The sequence below is a fragment of the Cupressus sempervirens genome, chromosome 3 (genome assembly GCF_028749045.1).
Source record: "Cupressus sempervirens isolate cs-2001-9-10 chromosome 3, ASM2874904v1, whole genome shotgun sequence".
Lineage (NCBI taxonomy): Eukaryota > Viridiplantae > Streptophyta > Pinopsida > Cupressales > Cupressaceae > Cupressus > Cupressus sempervirens.
Window position 1 is genome coordinate 757,173,957 of NC_143120.1, and position 18,399 is coordinate 757,192,355.

The window sequence follows — 18,399 nt, forward strand, 5'->3', positions numbered from 1 at the left end:
ATATAAATGAGTGGTGACCAGCATTTATAACTTTGAACAAAATGGAATGAAAATGATTTTGATTATATAATTGATTTGATTTGTAATTGCAAAATTTACGCTTACTTCTGACTTGTGTGACCAATGCCTTATCCATTGGGAAAAAGATTGACTATTGGCAAGAGATCTAATTCAAATAAATTTTAAATGAATCTATCAATTGTAATCATCCATTCCCATTCTTATGAATTATCCATTTCATAAACTCATAAACTTTACTAATTTACTGAAGCATTTACTTAATTCCTTGAATTAAAAGTAATAATAGAACCAATATACAACCCATCCATACTACATTCAATCAATTAAACCTTATTCAAATGACTTCAAAGTAAAAAAACTCATAAAATGGAGACAAAAATTGGTGACACATAACTGATGCAAATACCCCTTTGTATTATCCTTTTAGAAGACTAATGCAACAACCAATAGAAATTCAATGAAAAGCCCAGAATATCTTGTTGATTCTATCATTTCTATATATATTATTAGAGAGTACAATTGAAAGTAAACTCAAAACAACTACAACAACTAGATCGACTATACTTTTCTTGAGAGAGAAAATTTTTACAAGCTATTGGACCCATCACAATGCCTTAAAAACTCATTTATATAAGCATGAGTTGCAACAAGCAAAGGGGAAATGTGACTGATAGGTTTCCTTTTACAACAAGGAATACAACAAAATTTTCAAAATATCTTTGAATCGTTAGCAATAAAAGAAAAAGTAGAAATAGTTGGATATGATAGTTGGAGCATCAAATGTTCAATTTTGTCTTCTTCTTCAATTGCCCCCTATTGGTAAATCTTTTATTTCTGCAATTGCCTCCCATATAATAACTTTCCTTTTTGTTGGCCAATTGCATGCTTTGGTTTTTGTCAACTCACCAATAGACTTTTGCCACCTAGCATCTGTGATTGCTTTTCCTTGTGTTGTGAATTTATTCATTTCAGTTTCAATTTTGAAAAGAGTATTAATGAGTTCATTAAAAACAAACTCATCAGTGTCACCTTCAAAAATGGATGTCACCTATAGAAAATTTGTAATATGGTCAAAAGAACCAGACCACTCATTTCAATCTTTCATTTGACCATTAGAATTGAGGATTAAAAGAATTAAGGAATAAAAGCCATTTGTCAACACTTTTATCTTATTTTGAATAATTGTCAACTTTCTTGTGAAGAATTGCAACAAATATTTCACTTTGTCCATGCCCTATTTAATAGAAATGACCTTATCAGGAAGTTATGGCTTCTTAGCTAATAGAGGTATCAATCTGTCAAAAAATTGCATATAAGGTCCCCATTGAGAAAAATAGGGTCAAGCCAACCAATAGCTTCCTTACACATAATCTCTACAGCTTGCAAGTTGGTGAATGCATTATATCCATCTTGAGATATCCTCTTAAAGATGCTTATCCTGTGACTTAGCATATTCAATATTACACCCCTTTTTGGTGCATTATCAGATTGAGACACCTCTTCTTCCACACTTACCATGGGCACTAGAAGTGTCACCCCTATGGGTATATCTTCTATTTGGGCTTTTGTTTCCATAGTGAGTCTCACCTCCTCCACATTTCTTTGTGCATGATTTGCCTCTACTGCAATCTTGAGTTGGTCTTTCAGGGATGCAACTTCTGCTTTTAGGATCTAGAACTTTCCCTCCAATTATTCTATCCTTTATTTCTACACATAGCTCATTTTCAGCTCTTCCTCATAGAACCTTCTAACATCTAGACACTCATTATATGTAGCTACAAGCATATCCTTAATTTGATCCACGTTTGCCTCATTCATCAGTGCAAAGTGTTTGACCAGGCTAGAAATATCTTTGCCAGTGGTGTTGTCTAATGTCAAGATAATCATGTTTCCCTGAGTAGTCTCTTTTATATCCATCATTCTGGGTTTCTTGGTGTCAGGGGCAACACTCCATATAGCTAGGGTCTTTGTATCTATGCAAAAACCTAACCCTCTCTTCAAGCCTTCACTGCTACTGGCTTCATAGCTAATTGCCTTGTCTTGCCTTCTTATTTGGTCAAGAATAAAAGCTCTTTCTATATCCCATCTTGGGACTAAGATCATGCCACTTCTGTGCACCAACTTCGTGGCTTCTGCAGGGGTCATAGTCTCACTATCTGGATCATATGCCAATAGTTTTTCCACTAATTCCTTGTTCTTCTTAGGATCCTCTCCTGGCATAAGGATCAATGTGAGATCATTTTGCTTAATTTTATATAATAAAAAAATTAAAATCATATGATTTAATAAAATCATCATCCTCCATAAATTTTTGGGATTGGATGAGTCTATCATCCAATCTGGATGCTGCAATCTGTAAACAATTTGAGGCTCTTCCTACCTCTGTAGCCCTTTCCTACAAGTAGTTCTATTTGATATCAACAAAATATTGATAATTTCCTAGAATAACTTGTAAGGCTCTATTCTTGTATGGGATTAGGTGCACGAGCGATGAATAATGTGGAATTCGAAGTCCTTCATCTCTCCCTTCTTGGCATTCACAATCTGATGGTGCATGTTGTCCATGATGAATCCCACATAATCATATTATTTGTTGTGGAAAGGGTCTTGTATATCACATGCTACCAAAAACAACAAGCCATATACACAATCCTCTGCCCCATCACTTCCTAGAACCTTGTGTAATCCATACATTGTATTCTTGAAGTAGTTTTTGAATCTACTCAATTGCAGGTGATCCTCTACTTTCTTTGGAATTTTCCCTATCTTTTTGACATTATAAGGGATTTGGGGTAGCATCACATTATTCAGATAATAAGTCTTATTCCTTCCAAATTTTCCTTGTAAATCTACAATGTCTATGGGCACATCCATTTGCCCCTCCAAGCCAAAAGCTTATATGAAAGAAGTCTTATCAAGTGTACATAGAATACTCCCATTGTGCCTGTGGAATGACCTTGTGGTTGGATTATAGGAATTTAATAAGATCATTCCACTTCTATCCACCAACTCCCTGGCTTCTACAAGGGTCATAGTCTCACTGTCTGGATCATATGCCACCAGTTTGTCCACTAATTCCTTGTTCTTCTCAAGATCCTATCCTAGCATAAGGCTCAATGTGAGCTCATTTTACTTAATTTTATATAAAAAAAATTTTAAACTGAAATGATTTAACAAAATCATCATCCTCCATAAATTTCTCAGATTGGATGAGTCTATCATCCAATCTAGAAGCTAAAATTTGTAAATCATTTGAGGCTCTTCCTGCCTCCATAGCCCTTTCCTACAAGTAGTTCTATCTGATATCAAAAAAATATTGATCATTTCCTAGCATAACTTGCAAGGCTCTACTCACCATCCTATCTAGGATGTGCATGGTTTTATGTCTCTTATTTCCTTTGGCTATCCATGTAGAAGATGATGGTAGTTCCTCCTCTTCAATATCAATTTATAATTGAACATCAGGCTCAGGGGATTCTCTGTTCACTATTGCCTCCTCTACCTCTGGCTCATTCGACATTTGGGCCATGATATGATCAAAGTTTTCAATCATTTTCCTCAAATTGCCAGGATAAGTGATATCAGTGTAAAAACCCTTGAAATCTAGGTTAGTCTTCTTCAAGGCATGCTCCACTTTCCTGATTTCACAATACTTTCCTACTAACTCATTAGCCTCCCCTGTTGCTACTATATTAGCAATTAAATCTTCTATAGGGATTGGTTTGGTGGGAGCCAGAATGTAACCCCTAATGGCTTTTACCTCATTTGTTATATAATTCTCTGGGTCATACATTCTATAAGGTCCAGTAGCAAACATACTAACCAAGATACTCACTAAGTTCCTCATAAGCATTTTCCCAATTACAAAATCTCCTACTTTAAAACTCCTACACACAAATGTAGGTTTATGCAAGGAAGGAGGAATCGTCTCTTTTTTCATCAGTAAGAATTGCCAAAAGAATTCAATAATGGCTAACCTAGGAGGAAGATATATAGGTAATATATGGGGATGTTGTGGGCATGCATAGACCCTCATCAATGTACATTCTTTAAACAAAAATATATCACCCCAGTTGTGGTCTAATTCATTTTCTCATCCAAAAAGGAAGGTCTAAGTAATGTTTTCAAAACATTGGGGGCCCTAAAGAAGGCATGATCTACCATTCTCATAATAATAGAACTAAAAAAATTGAAAAACACATTTGCATTTGAATAATGAAAATTCTTATCCCAAATGTGAGTCTATACACTAGTATATTTGAGGTCATTTTTTGACCATTATTGGGTGAAATTTCAACCCATTTTTTGACCAAATTTTGACCAAATTTGACCAACTCATTGGTCAAAATTTTGACCAATGTACTAGTTGGTCAAAATTTTGACCAATACGTTTGTCAAAAACTTTCAAACATGTTGGCACAAGTTCTGCCAAGAATTGGTCAAAATTTTAACCAATGCTGGTAGAAACCTACACAACATTAGTCAAATTTTTGACCAATGCTTGGTCAAAACCTCCCAAGCATTGGTTGAAAGTTTTACCAATGCTTGGTCAAAACCTCCCAAGCATTGTTAAAAATTTTGACCAATGCTTGGTCAAATTTTTTTTGAGGCTCACACTTGTTGAGGTCCACTTCAACAATGGCCCTTCCTGTGAAATTGCTAGTTAAAACCTTTCTAATGAGATAATGTGTTATGAGCTCTTCATCAGTGGGATGAAATGTGAATCTAGGAGGCAGTTGTGCATCACCCATATCATGACTATAACTAAATTTAAGAGCCTCTATTATTGAATTCTCTTCCCTATCACCCATATTAATTTCCTTTGCTATGGGAAATAGGGAAGAGAATTCAATAATAAGGGCTCTTAACTTTAGATACAGTCATGAAATGGGTGATGCATAACTACCTCTTGGATTCACGTTCCATCCCACTGATGAAGAGCTCATAACACATTATCTCATTAGAACAGTTTTAGATAGCAATTTCATAGGAAGGGCCATTGCTGAAGTGGACCTCAGCAAGTGTGAGCCTCAAGGAGGGTTCAATTCCCTCCTTTATTATTCACTATGCATATAATCCCACACACCCATTTGATCTTGAATGATGATATGTACTGAATGATAAGTGTCTGTGCTGAGTGCTCCAAAACCATCCATTTCATGCCTTCATCTATACACAATGTCTTTCGAGTTTCTTTCTACTCACACACCCATTTCATTTAATATGATCATTTGAAAATTGTGTCACTCTAAGATCTCAATTGTTTCCTCTTGATTGATTATCTCATAGCTATTAAATGAGATCTTTGGGATAAGTTATAGGCATCCATTAAAGCATAAAGGATTTTTGCAGATGGTGTAGATGAAGTAGTAGCATTTGTCTTGGGAGACATGCTATCAAAATGGAAGCATAGATAAGTCATGCAAACTATTTGATAGGATATCTAAATGTAATGTGGTCATCAAAAGCCATGGTTGCTAGATATGCAAAAAATTACATATATTGAGAGAATATATATGTTTAAGTTGCAACTACCCTGGTAGACATGCATGCAAAATGTGGAATCCTAGACAAATAGTTCAATTGAATCCTCCTCCTGGAGGAAGGCTACAACAAATACATAGTTCAATTGAATGGTCTATAGATGCCATCAGGGTCAGTATTTTGAACAATCCATCAGGATCCTATATTTCCACCTGCACATTAACGAGGCTTGGCTCAAACACTTCTTTTGGTGTTTGAACATAACCAATGCAAGTAATAAGTAGCTAATTTTATATCAAAGTTCAACTCTATCAATTCAAGTACTATTTAAGTCACGAAGAATTATCAAGATTTTTCCTTGAAAACTCGATATCAATTTTTATTAAATGCAGTGATCAATTCCATGAAAGCTAAGCCACAATGTCAAAAACCTCATGCCAAACAGATATTCAATGCCCATTCGCCATTACATTGAAAGCAAGAAATGAAAATCTACTATTCCCTCAAAATATTTAGGTGCTGAAACAACTCATCTAGTGATATCCAATTGATTAAATGGTTTCCAACCAACAAAACATTTCTGAATTTGCATCACATAGTTCAAGTGAAAGAAAAATGTCTCTTTTACATTAAAGAATTTAATAGTTGAATTTCCATCAATGGACACAAATACTGAAAGAATGAAATCTAATTTTTGCAATCCACAATATCTAAATTGTAAAATTAACCTACTAACTAAAAAAATACCAAAGAGAATGTGGGACATCCATCATCATGTATCTTCAAGGTTCCCTAAATGAAGGATTTGGCTTCATAAACTTTAAAGACTAGTGACGATAATCTCCATAAAGACAATTAGATTTTTTGGGCTGCGTCTAGGGCATGCATGACCAATCCTTACTGAATACTGGCTTACCACCCACTCTTTGTTGATTTTAATTTTTCTTTTGTTTATCTTTGTATTATGGCTATTATGTGTTATCAATCAATTCTCAATCTATATATAGGACTATTGGTACTGATCATATAGCTAGAAAGAAGGAGAAAGGGAAACATCATGCCTTGTCAGGATGCCACTATCACTTTTCATTGATGATCTCAGAGGATCTATCAACAAGAAATGAACTCAACTTGCCTCTTTTTGAAATGCTTTCAAGCTTAACAAAATAGAATTTGGGCACATGTAGACAAGGAGATGGAAGATATGGAGTGGCTGGGAACATAGGTTGAGAAAATGACTACAACAGAACTAGCATGAAATGATAATCTCCACAAAGGCACTCTGAAGAATTGGGGAACATCTATAACAGGAATAATCAATCTATCTTGACAAGTGGTTTGCAAACCACCTATCATTGGTTCAAAGTTTGTTTTCAGTTTTTGTTTTCCTTGTATTAAGGATACTACTGTTACATTTTTTCATCCAATTCTTGATATGTGTGTATGACTGTAGGAAGTTGGCATATTCTTTACAAGGCTTGTGGGAATATTGATAGGCAACCATTACCATTAAATAGATTACAAAACACTGTTTGATTTCATTTGTACTCAAAGCTTAACAATTTCACACCTATCCATTATTTAAAATGAGAAAATAGTACTTTTAAGCCCAAGGGTAAAATCTATGAGAATGGAATGGTTTGAGTTATACTTGAGCATTGATCATGTACTACTTCTAGAGATGCCTACTTTATCATTCCTCCAATAATAGTGCCTCATACTAGATCTTGCCAGACTTTATACAAATCTTGAATGAGCTCTTGTCTGTGCACCTGAGCAAAAACTAGGCCTATATAATTTGTGACTTTAGGCCAATCTTGAGATGCAACCACCTAACATTTGCACCAAACTCAAAATATTAAGATAAGAATTTTCCATATGAATTGTGTGAACTAGAACAACAACAAACAATGATCTATATTGAAAACCTATTGCTGCTATTGATGGACTAGAATCTTCTCTAGGGTGGGGATGTATAACATCTACCCCATAGGAGTCTAAAAGACATTGTGAATTTTTTAATTAAGTAATGTTTCTTACTTGTAAGAAAACTTTAGAAACACAAAAGTCAATAATCTAAAAAGTTCTCCACAATTGCACATTAAATAAATAGCAACAGATCTACAAAATAATAAAAAGGAAACTCAACACCAACTTGTATTGAGAATAATTGATCAAATTCAGAGTGTTTTTTAAAAGACATTCATTCATCTAAAATCATGCTAGAAAGAGGATTAACCTAGAAATCATTTGAGTATTTGAAGAATATTTATCATAGGGCATTAATACACCATGACATCAGCCACTGCAAGATTGTCTTCAACCATTGTTCCAAAGCCAAAAAATTGATTGAATTAAGGTGGCTGACTAAGAACGTAACCCTCATGATTTATTACATGCTCCAAAAGTGATTGTAAACACTGCAATTTCCATACAAAGTTCAAATTTAAAAATATAGAGGGGAGAAATTCCAGTAGTTAAAATTCTCCTAAATCATTTTTCTTACCTACAATTCATATGCATACATCAAATAAAGTTTCCCAATTGTGAAGGTCAGTTATCCACTTATATAGAAGAACCAGAGAAAAGTTAGCTCAAATTGAAGGATCTAAGAAAATCATCTAACAACCTTAACTGCAGTTTAAAATTCAAATCAACATAAAAAAATTAGTTTTGGTCTACACTCCCATAGGTAAACTTTCAACTTGAATGTACTAAGGAAATAAACTTAACAAGCCCTAAAAATCCAGCACTGTGAATGATATATTCCTTGCTTATTTAATTAAGGCATTTATTTAATAAACACTCCACTTACCTAGATAGCATAGATATTTATCTAAATAGTTTATTTTCCCTTGCAAACACACATTCATATAAGTGCACAGACAATAAAGTGAGATAAAAATTAAACATTCAAATACATTCCACATTTAACTTTGGTATTTAATTCATAGATCATATATATATGATAATCTCTATATAGTCAAATAGTAAATGAAATGTGTTTTTGAATATTACTATTCCTCCTAGTCTATAAGTAATAAAATTACACATATATGAATATGCATGCATGACATTAAGCGTTGTAACAATATACATTATGGATAAACTAGAATTCTTTGCCAATATGAGACGAGTCTGCTATGAACACTATTAGGCAACAAACTCTTTATAAAATCACTCTTTCAACCATTCATAATATGATTTATAGTTACAAAATACAGTTCTTAGAAATAAAGGGAGTTTTATTTAAGTGAAAGACTTGATTTGCATACAAAAGTAACTTTAGTAACATTTTAGATTTATATTGCAAGGTTCAATTTTTCAATCCTGCCTATGAGCCTAATAGAAATAAACTATCTTGAAATAAGGAAAATAAACTCAACAATTAATGCTAGAGAAAAATAAAATTGCACCAAACTTCAAAATCATAAGTGTCTTAGTAACTTACACATTCTCCCACATGACATAATGAAAAAAATACTCCATTATAGAAACTCACAAGACACTTTTGCATATCGTGGTCACACAAGCTAGAAGGAAAATAAGTTAAGTCTACTTACTCAAATTTTGTTCACATCTAAATGGCTAATAGCAAAATGAGTCTTTATACGCCAATGTGACTTCTGACTGATATTCTATACTGCAGTAATAGTAAATTTGCAATTTGGAATATGCACATCCTACTAGTCACCCCCTCTAACAATAGTTGGTGACCACCAACCAACATGTTGAAAAACATAAAATTAAGAAATATATATAGAAATAAGTGTTTGAAAATAATTTGAATAAAATGGAAATCAAATTATACCTCTATCAACATGATAAAGAGAAGCATACAGTTCACTATTTTTTCAAGTTCAACATTTTTTGAGATGTTGTACATAAATGGAACTACTCTATGTACTATTGAAGCATGTAATGACATATTACCAACCTCAATAGTTCCATTAACTTCATACCCATCAATCTTGGTTTTTATCCACTCATTTGCAACACATGGCTAGGTTATATGGAGCATTATGCTTAACATATAGTTGCTAAAAATCTAAAATCAAAAGATCTCAATAAATATTAAAACTTAAGATATAATAAATAAAAAATCTGATGAAGAAGGTGTATGTGATATGTCTAGAATATTAAAGATAACATGGGTATGAACATTTCCATAACACCTTGATGTAGAATAATATCAACACTGGAAAAGTGGGAAAGATAGATAGGAAGGACAAGAAAATTTTCAATAGTTAGCTTCAAATCTTAAATTACAACAAAATTTTTTGCATAAAATATCAAGTATCTATTTTAGAAGCCCCACTACTTTAATATCAACATTTTCTTAGCAAAAAACTAGAAAAGCTTACATCTGCATTCCTTATTCATGATTCTAATGAAGCAAAGTAGTCCTGTTGTTGGCAAGTATAAACAAAAGTCTAAAACTCAAAGCACACATTACAACATCAAACACTTGAAGAAACTATTAACAATACACCATAGCTGAGGTGAAGCCCCTTCTGATGGCAGAATAAAGTAATATTAATTACGTCCCAACCAACTAGAGTCAACAGTACTATTCCAAAAGCTCTAGCAAAGATCCCCTTTTGAATAGAAGAGCCCAGAAGCTGAACAAACAAGGCTAATACAGCCACCCCCACTATAGTATAAAGAGCATTGGTGGTGAATTCAAGTCCAAGCTGCAAAAGCAAAGAAATTTATATAAAAACTAAGTAACCCTATTGGCAAGAAAATATATATAGAGATTTCTCACTAAAATTATAAATTGATGATGAAAAAATTAAACCATAAGAATTGTTCTGTAGAATAATAATAAAAATGATGATGGCATACATTTCTCATTTCCAAGCTATTCTGGTGCTTAGTGGCAGATTTTTGTACCTACTAAATCATGTTGAACAAAATTATATGGAATATTTGATTATTTAATATAATCTATATGCATTATGCAATCATATGATTCAATATCTTACCTAGTCATACAATATACAATTGATAAGACAATTGATAGTGATTTATGATTTACTAGGATGTAGAATATGCAAATGCCACGATAGTCAAGTTCGATCTCACAAAGTTTAAGAGGTGTTTCTTGATAGCTTGACTTGTTTCAGAGGTAGTCACAAAAGGATCAAATTCCCTTGAAAGAAACCCATTACTGTAATATACCTAACACTTACCTGAACAAAAATAATATCTGCTACCAGTTTATTCTAGATCCAACCAATCAAATTCAAAATACACTAAGCATTAGATAAAATAACTAATAATATAATGTAGGCCCCAATAAGCACAGTAAAAATGTAAGATATATAATGGTATTACCTACAAATCAACTTTGCACCAATCCATAGGATGATTGGCCATAAATAAGACTTCATAAAATAATAAGTACTACTCTTCTTCTAGTTCCTAGAATTTTGCTGCAAAAGATAATGATTTTAGTCATAGGCACTAATTATAATAGGAACTATTAATGAAAAGAGCATTATTGTTCAGCTCAAATATCAATTTTATCTATAAAATCACTTTGTGAATCTTACAAGAAGATTATATGGAAAATGAAGTTACATTCAAAACACATCAATGTCAATTTCAGGTTTTGGTTTGGAGAACATAAATGAAACAACTGCAGAAATGGCCCAAGTCCCCATTTAGAAGAAACCATTAACCCAACAGTAGGAGCACATTGGAGTATAAGTGCATTCTCCTGCATATAATTGTAAGCCCTGCACCAATAAGATACTTGTCAAGTATTTTTTTCTTTTGGTAGGATTTTTTAATATAGTAACACAAATGTAAAGTATACCCTTCTAAAAACACTTTAAGCTTTACCCAATAATAATATCCCATGAGTCCAAGAACAATATTTGACTACAAGGGTGGTGACGAGAAGTATGGGGCAGCATCCCTTCAGATCATATAAATTCTTCTACAGTTCATGTTTAGTAACACAACTTTTACATTTCACATACATAAGCATGTTGTCTAGTGTCCTCTTAAATTAGCAAAAATCAATACTATTAGAGAAACAACAAGAAGAAAGATGAAGAATCAAACACCTGAAGGATATAGTGTTGATGCAACTTCAGAATGATCGTCTGAAGGACATGATATGCTCAGGCTAAAGGAGCTTTGAGATTCATTACTACACTCGGGAATGGGCTCATCTTCAATCTTCTGAAATATCACACACTTGATTTTTTTCCACATCTTGTTCAAACCATATAATGAAATCTCATCTATGAAGTGTATTAAAAGCTAACAGAGCATCTTCAATAGTTGATCTCCCTTGTGAGCTCAATTGAAAGAGAATTCCTAAAGAAACTTAGTTTGGAAATCTATTTATGCTGAAAGGAATTGAAGAGAAAAAAAATCCTTATCCTAAATGAACAGACTAAAAACTCACATAAAAAAATAAAGGCAAGGACAACCTTTGTTGGCATCTTCCCCCCCATGCCAAAATGGGACCTCTAGAGTAGGTCATGGACATCCATCAAAGTATGATGAAAAGACTATTATTGTCAAATAATTTTTATTGTTGGAAATGAAATGATAGATACATATACAAAGTACAAAAGAATAGAAAAGGCACATTATTCCTCAAAATTATGTCATCCCATGGAAATCCATGATTGTGGGATATGCAATAAATGGATATATTAAATATACGTTGTTCAAACTTGAAAAATAATAGAATTGGTAATGGTAGTTGTTAGATACCTATGCAAAATAGAAAAGAATAAACAAGGAACATTATTCTTTCTTTAAAGTGATGTCATCTCATGAAAATCCATGAATGTGGGATATGCAATAAATGGATATATTAAATATCCATTGTTCAAACTCGTCAAAAAATGGAATTGGTAATGGTAGCGATAAGGAAACATTTCACTACTTCTTTAGCCTACTTCTAAGCATAGAGGTTAATGGTGGAAGTCTCCCTCTCCAACCAAAAAAATCCTATCAAATCTACAATTGTGCATCAAGATGGTCTAGAATGGGAAGATCTCTATAGAAATTTGGTGCATAAAGAACCTATAGCTAACTCATATTTAAACAAATATCAAGATTCTAGAATGTCCCCACATAGGACAAAGTGATTCTCCACATCTCAACAAAATTAACATCTAGAATAAATTTTTAAGATTCAACATTCTCAAAACCTCCAAATATTTTGCAAAAAACAAGAAGCTATTGACAGAAAAGATGAATTATTGGGATGAGAAGATGAGAGGTAAATGGATTTGGGTTTTATGATTCCTTGGTATGTTAGTTTGAGCTTCACTTTGTTTCAAGAATACTATAATATTCTCCACTTAACAAGGCCAACCACGTGAAGGTGGAAACTCGTTTGGCCTCATGCCTCTCCCCCTAACATCAATCTAAATTCCCCATTAACATCTAATTGCATACTTCATTCATTTCATTCATCCATTTATGAACTATAACATTCAATTAATACAAGAGGAAGATTTCTGATAGAAGAACCTCTAAAAAAAGTACAAGGTTGGATCAAAATCTATCTCAGCTAGATTCCCTTCCCAACATATTGGGGATTACAAATAATAGTGACTGAGAGGGTTACAAATATTAATGTTGGAGGAAATTGGACTGACAAAATTTGGAGGAGATCTATGGTTTGGTAAAAGAAATGGTGGACATTAGAGGTAAATGTTGTAATCCTTGAATAAATTGCAATAGAAAAACAATATTCCACTAGAGCCATTTGAGAATGCTGAACATAGTCATGATGCTAATAGGCACATCATGACTATGTTCGGCATTCTTCTATGGCTCTTGTGGATCTAATCTTATAACATGAGGCTTCCTCTTCTTTTTTCGAGCATAAGGTTGATGTGGCCCTGTAATAAGAAATAAATGGGTTTAATTCTAAACATTTTTTTAAAAGTTTATAAGTATTTCATTAATCTAAAGAACATAACATGGATTTTTCTTTACTTGATAAAGTAGCTACAAGAGGCACCAAATATTTGGTAGAACACATAAAAGTGGCCACTTTATAGAGTACAACATTAGAATAGTTAGCTATGAAGGCAATGCTTGAGAACACGTAGTGTTTGGGCACAAGATTAAGGAATGGTCCAAAAATCATAAACTTCAAAACTAAACAGATGGGAAAAATCACAATCCTAACATATCAATGTGTTATTTAATAATGTGCCTACAATATATATGGTGGTGACTTCAACAATTGAGAATGTTGAATATCATCAGTAGCTTGTCTTCCATCTCCATTCTTATAGATCATAATCAAGTCATATATATTTTATATAAAAGAAGCCCAAAAAAGAACATACAAAAAGGGCCATAGCATAGATAATCATTATCATCAAATGCAATTGGAATGGTTGGTAGAATAGAAAAGGAGAAACCCCTTACCAATCTAGGATGGAAAGTGGCATAAGGGAGAGATAATTTAAAAAAAATTAAAGCACTGTCGTAGATGAATAAGTGAAGTTTAAGATAGTGGGGCTGATTTGGATTATGTACAACACAAAGAAAACCAAAATGTAATAGAAATTTTTAATAAAGAAATGAACTATATAAAATTATAAAGTTCATAATAATAATAGACCATAAAAAAGAGCTAGATTCTAAGTAGACAAAGTCTGGACAGATGAAGCGTACCTAATTGATCAAAACCAAATCACTGCCAAGCCTTTTAACCACTTCTTAATAGCTCTTTATCTATCACCAAGTTTGTAGCAGGGTTTCTATTTATTTTTGGATCTAACATTAATATGGCATCTCCATCCAAAAATTTCTTCAGAGCCTGAAATATTTATACATGAAGTGATGAAAAACTCAAAATATGTCATGAGAAATAGAGCTCCAACACTGATAGTTTATACATTTGTATTTAGAGGCAAGATAAATTTAATTGAATATTCAAGATCGAACAAGTTCTTCAAACTATGAAATTTGAAATAAAATTATAATTCAGAAAATCTTCAACAATAAATTTAATGCAGCAAATATCTTCATTTCTTGGTTGATATCTATGCAAGTTGAAGATTGTGCATTTAATATCCCTATTTCGTAGTTTATAACTTTAATGCAAGTTGAATTTTGTTCATTAATTTCTTTCTAGTTAATAATTTGCATGTTCAATCTTTGTGAGCTCCCAAATCTGCATTTGAATGTACACGATTTTTCTACAAAATTTAGCTACTCTAGTTTTTAACAAAAAGCTAGAACCACCAAAGATGCAAATCATAACTGATTGACAATTCTCACCAATACCTACCATATTACACATTGAAATCCTAATTATTTTCTTACCACATTGCAATTCTCTCTTAATTCCTTCACTCAAATTTCATAATGGAAAGTTAACAATGTATAAAATGATTAGAGCATATAACAAATTGTACTTGATGCAATGGAAAGTAAAGATCATGGTAACTTACCCTTCTCCCCTCTCCATATCTCCTCATCACTCCCTCATCCTCACTTCCTTCCTTCCCCCTTTTATACCCTCCCTCCCTCTCTCACTATCCCTCCCTTCTCCCCCGCTCCATGTCTTGTCTTCACTCTCTCTCCTCGTCTCCCTCATCCCCACTTCCCATCTCTTCCCTCTCCCTCTCTCTCACTTCCCAAATATAAACAACAATAAAATCAAACATTGCAAATATATATTCCTCAACTAAAAGTTCCCCATGGTTTCCTTATTAATAAAAATTCTATTTCATTTTTGCTACCAACCTTGTGATTAGGCTATTAATCCTAAGACTACCGATATCTATAAAACAAAATAAGAAAAAATAATATGCACTCATAGTCAAATAAGAGCATATCTTCTTTTAACTCCCAACATAGTTTACACTAAGTTCGTCTCTTTTCACTTCATTGACTAAAGAAATGTTGGGTGATTTTAGTATAAGAGATTACTAATTCACTCTCAAGTCATTTTCTTATCTTCCAAAATTTATGGTTCCAAGAAACAACAATGAAATTTTTAGTGTGTTGTTGCAAAAAAATGTGCTATTAAGTGTTCATGAAGGATCAGTTAACAAATGACTGGAAGACCAAAGATTAGTTGTTGGGTTTGCTAATATTTCCTCATGGGTTGCTAATTTTATTGCTATTATCTATTCTTTTCTTTTAGTTGTGTAAAATCTCTTTTCATTAGCCCATTGCTCAATTTTTCTACATCTTACTCTTACATTTTAAGAAATTTAGCTGAGAGAATTAAGGTGAATTTTTGAGATATTAAGAACTTTGAGCAGTGTGTTTAAAGGATCATCTTTATGCCTAGAGGTTTATTTTACTCTAGTAGTGAGAATCCTCATCAACTAAACCTACTAATCAAAATTGATTCTTCTACATGGTAGTTGGACTTACTTGGAAGAGAGTAATTTGATAGAATGGCTAGGTGGTTGATATGGCAATCTTGTTAGTATTGCATGTAATTTAATACCTAGACACTGCTTATTTTAACTCACTTTAAAATCATAATTTACATTCTAAATTAGCAATGCTAATTGGGAATGCCTAGAAAGATACTAATTATATATCGACAAGTATTAATCATTATGAAAATAATTATCAAAAAAATGGGATTGGTGTAGAATAACTACATTTGTAAATAGATAATGTAGCATCATTTTTTGGTGATAGAATCTAGTACCTTATTGTCTTTGTAGATGATTAATTATTTGAATTTGAAATGTCATGGCATGTGTGCATTCTTATGCAATCTTCTATGCATTGGCAGCAAGAGCGAAGGCTGAAGTGTAAAATGTACATGATTAACTCATTTTTAGAAATATTTTTTATAGATGGAATGTGTTGGCTATAGGTCCTTGAAGGAAAAACTTTGCATGTAGTGTGTGTCCAATAGTGTACCATGTGACCATGTCTTGCTTCTCCTCTAAATGTGGATCTTAGATGCTTTGATGTGATTAACTATTTGGATGAATAGGGGAAATTTATTTCTAATAACATTTTATAAACACATAAAATCCTATGCACCTAATTCCACCCTTCAATGATAAAATTGTGAAGATGGCATGCATCATGAAGGCTTGTGTGGCTCCAGAAGTCTTAATATGTACTCTATGATAGGAAATTTTTCCCTCAACCCTGTCCTGCATCATGAACCCCCTCCCCCCCACCCGCATAGAACCCACTAGGGCACTACCTGTCAACCCCATTAAGGTCTCCAGTACTAGACCCCCATTACTTTCAGGATCTCCTGTCATGTATGAAACTTTATTATAATGAAGAGGTGATAAGGAATTAGGATCTGACCTTTGAGTTTTTTGAAGTAGATGTTATTGTTGCATAATTTTCTAGAAATCTCTTTACATGAGATAGTTGTACAGCACATGGCTAGTGGAAGTGGAATTGTCACTCATTGTGGTTTAAGTGAAGTTGAACTAGATGTTGACTTGATGCTTTTGATGCAAAGCAATATGAAGATTATTAATTTTAAATATTGATTTTTAATTTTCATCATTTATTGGCATTTAACAAATCTCTAGATTATGTTTTTATGAATATTTCTATTTTTTTGATATTAAGAGGTGCTTAAATGTTTTGTTTATTGGCAATTATGAGTATCACTAGTTTATATTATATATTGTTATATTTTTAAAAATATATTATACATGTACATTGAAGTGTCTATTAATGGTGCGTCATTTTTTATTGGCCCTAAAAATAACAATGAAGGAAAGACTTTCATGGCTTTGAAGGGTTTAAGAGAAGTTGTAGCCTTCTAATGCAAGAAGTACATACCAAGGGTGACTCCTTTGTTATTGTTACAACCTTATGAGAAATAAAATTTAAGATTGGTTTTTAAGCAACGTGCCAACCCAAGATGTGCCAACCCTTGCATTTTGTTAAAGCCATTATAGGTATGGTTGTGTGGATACAATTCCAAATGTGACTTTTCTGATACTACTATGGTGAAAGATAGATACCTACATCACCCCTATGTTTAAGAAGTGGATGTATAGGAAAACTTTCCTAAGAAAATTCCCTTGCACTAATGTGGTGAAAGACAGACACCTACATCACTCTAGCATCCAAGATGTTCCAAGTAGGAATAGATGTATGGGCACAATTCAAACTAAAGTGTTTATTATATATGATTTTTTCATGAAGCTTGAAATCAGGTTTAAAAGAATGTAACATGCAATAGTAAATTGTGAGCATCTTATATGAGAATTGATCACAACACATAATAATAATGATCTTGACTTCAACCTTTTATCGATAAAATATATATAATTAGTAAGCAATAAGACAATGGGGATTGTGAAAAAAAAGAGGTGAGTTGTAAAAGCCTCAAGGCTCATACTTAAGTAGTTTCACTTTTATACCGTAGAGTATTGACCACACCAAAAGGCATAGCAAGCAAGAATTGAGCATGAACATCCTATTAGTACTGACCTCACCAAGACTTGGCAGAGAGTGACCATTTCTCCCTTCACAATGATCTCAACAAAACTTCCTTACCATGAAAAATAATAACCCAAATAATGCATTTTATAGATTATGCTAGTGTACCATACTGAAAATTGTAAAAAGGTACCAACATAAATGTAGATATACTGTTAAAAGGAAAGGTAAAATTTAACAAACATCATTATACAAATTTTAATTTGATTTATTCAAAACCAGAATTTATATGTTTCATTTAGCATCACATTCAAATTCTTAGTGGACATCCTTAAAACAAGATATAATCCTTGCAACATTATCTCTCTGATTAATGTCCATCCTATGTGTTGCTCTACATAATATGACACAAGAATAATTGAAAATAATATCAATCACTTGATCATCTCAAGCATAAGAGATTCAATAACATTCTATTCTACCCATGAGTCTATCATGGACATTTCA